This window comes from Limanda limanda, chromosome 2 (assembly GCF_963576545.1).
Source record: "Limanda limanda chromosome 2, fLimLim1.1, whole genome shotgun sequence".
In the NCBI taxonomy this organism is placed as follows: Eukaryota; Metazoa; Chordata; class Actinopteri; order Pleuronectiformes; family Pleuronectidae; genus Limanda; species Limanda limanda.
In genome coordinates, this window is record NC_083637.1 from 711744 (window position 1) to 719082 (window position 7339).

Consider the following 7339-nt stretch of genomic DNA (forward strand, 5'->3'; position numbering starts at 1 on the left):
GTGTTTGACCACAAGGTGTCAGCAAAGAACCAGAGGACCTGGCTGCTGACAACATGGTTTTTCCATCAAGTCTAAACTGGATTAACTGGAATTCCAACATAGAAACTACTTTCTATGAAAACAAGAAATAAAACTGATGTGAGTGTAAATTACATTTCACAGAAAGCCTTGATCATCTTTTCATTGGATTTATTTGACATGTAAGTTGTGATTTAGTGTTTTATTCACATACAGTATAAAAGAAGATGATCTCAAAGCTTATTGGAGAATCGTGACGTTAAAAAAACAGTTTTTATTTGCTTCAAAGAAAAACACACGTTTGTTTAAGTATAAACACAAAATACTAAACTCTAAGACATGAAGGAAGAAAACCATAGAAAATAGAGTTCTTTAATATACATCGTCGTGAATAATAATAATTAGTTACATGGCAGAACTGATAAGATGCACAAACCAGGTATTTACAAGCAATTTTTATTTTCATGTGTGCGTCTCCACTCAGGCCTTTAATCCACCCACTGTAATAAGTATGAGGTCTAGATCTCATTAGTGTAGATCAGCAATACATAAATACATGTAGAGAGAGAGAGCGAGACAGAGAGAGAGAGAGAGGAGGAGAGAGGGAGAAGAAGAGAGGAGAGGAGGAGAAAAAAGGGAGAGGGAGGGGAGGAGAGAGAGAGAGAGAGAGAGAGAGAGAGGAGGGAGAGAGAGAGAGAGAGAGAGAGGGAGGGGAGGAAGAGAGAGAGAGAGAGGGAGGGGAGGAGAGAGAGAGAGAGAGAGAGACAGAGAGAGAGAGAGAGAGAGAGAGAGAGAGAGAGAGAGAGAGAGAGAGAGCATTGAAACACCTAAGTTTTTTTTAAAAACACATTTGGCCATAAATAAATGAAAGAATCACACAAGATAATCAAGTTCTCGATTTTTCACAGAACATGAAACATCTTGAAAAACACCACAGATCATTAAAAGAGTCCAGGTCACCTTCTGCTTTATAAAGACTGAGAGTTTTTTCCATAAGTCGGTACAGAGTTTCTCCGGAAGCTGCGTCCAGGGAGACCGGGCGAGCCGGCTGTATCAGAGCTCCAGAACAGTCCTTTAAGTCCAGTGCCAGGGAAGTGTCGGAGAAAAGCTCCAGCGTAGAGACCCAGCAGCCTGCAGCCGTCTGGAGAGGGTCCTTGTGCCCAGCGGGGGGGCGGGGGGGGGGGGGGGTGTCTACAATGGTCCCATACAGGAGAGGCTCCTGCAGCAGCCAGTGCAGGGCGCCCCCTGTTGCCTTCGCTCTTTCTTTACAAGGTTCCAGACTTTAAAAACACTGAAATCCATGAGTTTAAAATTCAAATAACACATGGACAAAAGAAAAACAGAAAAACAGTCAGAAAACAGGTCAGGAAGAGAGAAAAGTAAAAAGGACTTTTTAAAACTCCTCATCATCAGTGATCATTTCGCCTCTTACTCTCAACATGAGTTTCCTTAGTCTGTACATTTCCTGGTCTGAGACAGATTGCTCAGGTTTTGGAAGATGAGAGAGAATACTTTTGTTATGGCCTTCTTAGTTCACATAACCTCACACCTGCATGACCTCAACCTAAAGCTGCAGGGCCAGATCAGCTCTGAGTGTGATTGGGTCGCAGCTGTCCCGTCTCTCCAGTGGAAGGTGGAGATTTTCAAAGTGGATCTCCAAGAGAACTTTACACAGTTTCCAGCAATGAAGCAAATTCAGGGTGAGAGAGATATTTCTACTCATGTTGAGTTCATACACAAAGTGATTGGAAACTTCAGTGATGTTTTTGATGACTTCAGCCTGGAAACATCATAAAGGCCAAATACCGTTCAACAAGGACATTCTCTTACATTCCTTTTTGAGAACAACCCCGAGGCCTCCAGTTCCACCTGAAGCACTTTACGTTTGTCTTTGAGTATCTGTCATCTTGGATTGTTGAAAGGAGTGTGGGCCTAAATGCAAATTCAAAGAATGTGGGCCAATATGCAAATTCAAAGACAGAATGTTTATATATTATTAAGCAACCTTGTGCAATGAAATGTTAATTCAGATGACTTAGTCAGAACCCATATTTGTATGTCTCTAATTATCCGGACCCCAGAAAGGGAGGCGGGTTGATGTCTGGACCTCTTGCAGTTTTTAGTTGAATGTACCCCCCACCCCCCCCCCCCATAACCCTTAAAGGTTGAACAGTATAGATGAAGGATGTTCTTTGGACTGGGTGGTACGGTGGTGCAGTGGTTGTTACTGTGGGCTCACAACAAGAACGTTCTGGGTTCGAACATGGTGGCTGACGAAGGAGCATTAATCATCCTATAGTTCTTCTCTGGGTTCCGCAGACACTTTAAGGACAATCAGAATATACGTGGAATAGATATTTAAATGTTTACAGACCAATCTGGTTCGTTTACAATAGAAATGTATCCACACCACTGTAAAAACGTGTCTCCACTTCCTCCTACAAACATCTTGCAAACAAACGCTGCCGTCTGAGTCACGGACGGATGAGACTGTCTCGTAATCGGTGGAGTGCGTGTGCATATCAGCAGGAGGAAGTTGAGATGTGTCGTCCATCTTCATTTCATTTTTCTTCAACAACATGTTTATTGAGTTTTCAACACAACACAAAAGTACAGAGAATATAGCATAATAACAAATAAATAAATTATCAACATGGTCCATTTGAAGACGGGTCGATTCACAGCGCTGGAACCAGACTGTCCCATTTCAAAGGCTGCAACACCTGCGTCCTCTGATCCCAGAGAAGCAAAGGGTCCAACTGGTGGACCCCCCCCCCCCCGGCCAACCTCTCCCAGGATTCATTGAGCTTCAGTGATGATCCGCTTTTCCAAGAGGTAACGTCCAATCAACTCCACCGAACAGCAAACGCCACACATGCTAAAACACACAAGCTGAAAAAGACAACTTTCTTGTCGTGTCCAACTTCTTGGTGGAGGTGGTCTTCATGGGTCAGGTAGACCTCGTTCTCCAAAGGATGCTCCTGAATAAAAAACACAGTTTACATCCCTGACACACACATGGAGACCTACCAACACATGTCACGTGTGTCAGGATTTGCATACATCTTGGAGTTCATGTGCGTGTCTGCAATTGTGTGTTTGTGTGATGTTACGCAAAGCTGTAACTTTTTGCACTTTGTGATTGGTTGGACAAACCTGAACCTGTCCTCCCTCCGTCTTCTTCCCTGGAGCTAAATCTGAAGAGACAACCCTGAACAATGAGCCCGTCAGTCTCTTTCCTGTCCCGTAACATTCCAGACCAGATCATTTCATCATTTCAGCTTCTGGATGCTTTTTGTGTTTCTTGTACAACAGTTTTTAAAAAAGAGAGCATGTCCAACTAGTTGTATAAAGTGTGTGTTACAGAGATTAATATAAATACAGCCGTGAGCAGCGATTTGCATGTTGTAACCATTTCGGGCTTAAAGTCCAGAAAGGTTATTTCAGAAATTTGAATTCTCATTAAAGAAGAAGTCTGCGCTGTCTGGAGTTTGCATGTTCTCTAAGTCTCATTTCTTGATGCTGTTCACAGAAAGCACTTTGACTTGTCCTGTTAATGATTGATCGACTTTATACTTTATACAGCAGGGGTCACCAACTGGTGGACTCCGGTCCAGATCCGGACCGCGACTCTCCATTAAAAAGAAAAAAGTATAAATACATCATTGGCCTTGTTTGACTTTTAAGAGACTTTTAATCAGGTATAATGACGCCAGCCCGGTGGAGTCGCTTGGGTTCTATGTGTTGCTATCATATGATTCATATCCTGTGTAGCCCGGTTGCTAGGCAGAGAGAAGCACGCAGACGGAGACACACGGATGAAGGTGAAATATGGCGTTATCAAAAGTTAGGAAAGTTGATGTTGAAAAGCGAGTCTTCCGAGCGGTGGAAGGAAAGTGTCTGTTCCTCCTGCAGTGAGCTCAACCAGACCGGTGCGTCTCCTTCGCTCTGAGTCTGTGGCGGTTGTGTAAAATGAAAGTTTTAAAACCTCATTATGAAACCAACACAGACACTTTGAAGACTCGTACCCGCAGCAGTCCGAGGAGGACGAGGAAATAAATGAGCTCAAAGCCCAGTGTGAGGCTTTGAGCTCATTTATGTGCTCTACTCTTTCAGAACAGTTTGCAGAGGTTATGAATACTGTGATGAAACTTATCATCTTTCTCAGGAAGATGAGAGAGACATTTGTTGTATGGCCTTCTTAGTTCACATAACCTCACACCTACATGACCTCGACCTAAAGCTGCAGGGCCAGATCAGCTCTGAGTGTGATTGGGTCGCAGCTGTCCCGTCTCTCCAGTGGAAGGTGGAGATTTTCAAAGTGGATCTCCAAGAGAACTTTACACAGTTTCCAGCAATGAAGCAAATTCAGGGTGAGAGAGATATTTCTACTCATGTTGAGTTCATACAAAAAGTGATTGGAAACTTCAGTGATGTTTTTGATGACTTCAGCCTGGAAACATCATAAAGGCCAAATACCGTTCAACAAGGACATTCTCTTACATTCCTTTTTGAGAACAACCCCGAGGCCTCCAGTTCCACCTGAAGCACTTTACGTTTGTCTTTGAGTATCTGTCATCTTGGATTGTTGAAAGGAGTGTGGGCCTAAATGCAAATTCAAAGAATGTGGGCCAATATGCAAATTCAAAGACAGAATGTTTATATATTATTAAGCAACCTTGTGCAATGAAATGTTAATTCAGATGACTTAGTCAGAACCCATATTTGTATGTCTCTAATTATCCGGACCCCAGAAAGGGAGGCGGGTTGATGTCTGGACCTCTTGCAGTTTTTAGTTGAATGTACCCCCCACCCCCCCCCCCATAACCCTTAAAGGTTGAACAGTATAGATGAAGGATGTTCTTTGGACTGGGTGGTACGGTGGTGCAGTGGTTGTTACTGTGGGCTCACAACAAGAACGTTCTGGGTTCGAACATGGTGGCTGACGAAGGAGCATTAATCATCCTATAGTTCTTCTCTGGGTTCCGCAGACACTTTAAGGACAATCAGAATATACGTGGAATAGATATTTAAATGTTTACAGACCAATCTGGTTCGTTTACAATAGAAATGTATCCACACCACTGTAAAAACGTGTCTCCACTTCCTCCTACAAACATCTTGCAAACAAACGCTGCCGTCTGAGTCACGGACGGATGAGACTGTCTCGTAATCGGTGGAGTGCGTGTGCATATCAGCAGGAGGAAGTTGAGATGTGTCGTCCATCTTCATTTCATTTTTCTTCAACAACATGTTTATTGAGTTTTCAGCACAACACAAAAGTACAGAGAATATAGCATAATAACAAATAAATAAATTATCAACATGGTCCATTTGAAGACGGGTCGATTCACAGCGCTGGAACCAGACTGTCCCATTTCAAAGGCTGCAACACCTGCGTCCTCTGATCCCAGAGAAGCAAAGGGTCCAACTGGTGGACCCCCCCCCCCCGGCCAACCTCTCCCAGGATTCATTGAGCTTCAGTGATGAATCGCTTTTCCAAGAGGTAACGTCCAATCAACTCCACCGAACAGCAAACGCCACACATGCTAAAACACACAAGCTGAAAAAGACAACTTTCTTGTCGTGTCCAACTTCTTGGTGGAGGTGGTCTTCATGGGTCAGGTAGACCTCGTTCTCCAAAGGATGCTCCTGAATAAAAAACACAGTTTACATCCCTGACACACACATGGAGACCTACCAACACATGTCACGTGTGTCAGGATTTGCATACATCTTGGAGTTCATGTGCGTGTCTGCAATTGTGTGTTTGTGTGATGTTACGCAAAGCTGTAACTTTTTGCACTTTGTGATTGGTTGGACAAACCTGAACCTGTCCTCCCTCCGTCTTCTTCCCTGGAGCTAAATCTGAAGAGACAACCCTGAACAATGAGCCCGTCAGTCTCTTTCCTGTCCCGTAACATTCCAGACCAGATCATTTCATCATTTCAGCTTCTGGATGCTTTTTGTGTTTCTTGTACAACAGTTTTTAAAAAAGAGAGCATGTCCAACTAGTTGTATAAAGTGTGTGTTACAGAGATTAATATAAATACAGCCGTGAGCAGCGATTTGCATGTTGTAACCATTTCGGGCTTAAAGTCCAGAAAGGTTATTTCAGAAATTTGAATTCTCATTAAAGAAGAAGTCTGCGCTGTCTGGAGTTTGCATGTTCTCTAAGTCTCATTTCTTGATGCTGTTCACAGAAAGCACTTTGACTTGTCCTGTTAATGATTGATCGACTTTATACTTTATACAGCAGGGGTCACCAACTGGTGGACTCCGGTCCAGATCCGGACCGCGACTCTCCATTAAAAAGAAAAAAGTATAAATACATCATTGGCCTTGTTTGACTTTTAAGAGACTTTTAATCAGGTATAATGACGCCAGCCCGGTGGAGCCGCTTGGGTTCTATGTGTTGCTATCATATGATTCATATCCTGTGTAGCCCGGTTGCTAGGCAGAGAGAAGCACGCAGACGGAGACACACGGATGAAGGTGAAATATGGCGTTATCAAAAGTTAGGAAAGTTGATGTTGAAAAGCGAGTCTTCCGAGCGGTGGAAGGAAAGTGTCTGTTCCTCCTGCAGTGAGCTCAACCAGACCGGTGCGTCTCCTTCGCTCTGAGTCTGTGGCGGTTGTGTAAAATGAAAGTTTTAAAACCTCATTATGAAACCAACACAGACACTTTGAAGACTCGTACCCGCAGCAGTCCGAGGAGGACGAGGAAATAAATGAGCTCAAAGCCCAGTGTGAGGCTTTGAGCTCATTTATGTGCTCTACTCTTTCAGAACAGTTTGCAGAGGTTATGAATACTGTGATGAAACTTATCATCTTTCTCAGGAAGATGAGAGAGACATTTGTTGTATGGCCTTCTTAGTTCACATAACCTCACACCTACATGACCTCGACCTAAAGCTGCAGGGCCAGATCAGCTCTGAGTGTGATTGGGTAGCAGCTGTCCCGTCTCTCCAGCACAAGGTGGAGATTTTCAAAGTGGATCTCCAAGAGAACTTTACACAGTTTCCAGCAATGAAGCAAATTCAGGGTGAGAGAGATATTTCTACTCATGTTGAGTTCATACACAACGTGATTGGAAACTTCAGTGATGGTTTTGATGACTTCAGCCTGGAGGAGCAGCTCCTCCTTGGCTCCACATGAGTTGTGAATCTGCATTCTCAACATTTAACATCATAAAGGCCAAATACCGTTCAACAAGGACATTCTCTTACATTCCTTTTTGAGAACAACCCCGAGGCCTCCAGTTCCACCTGAAGCACTTTACGTTTGTCTTTGAGTATCTGTCATCTTGGATTGTTAAAAGG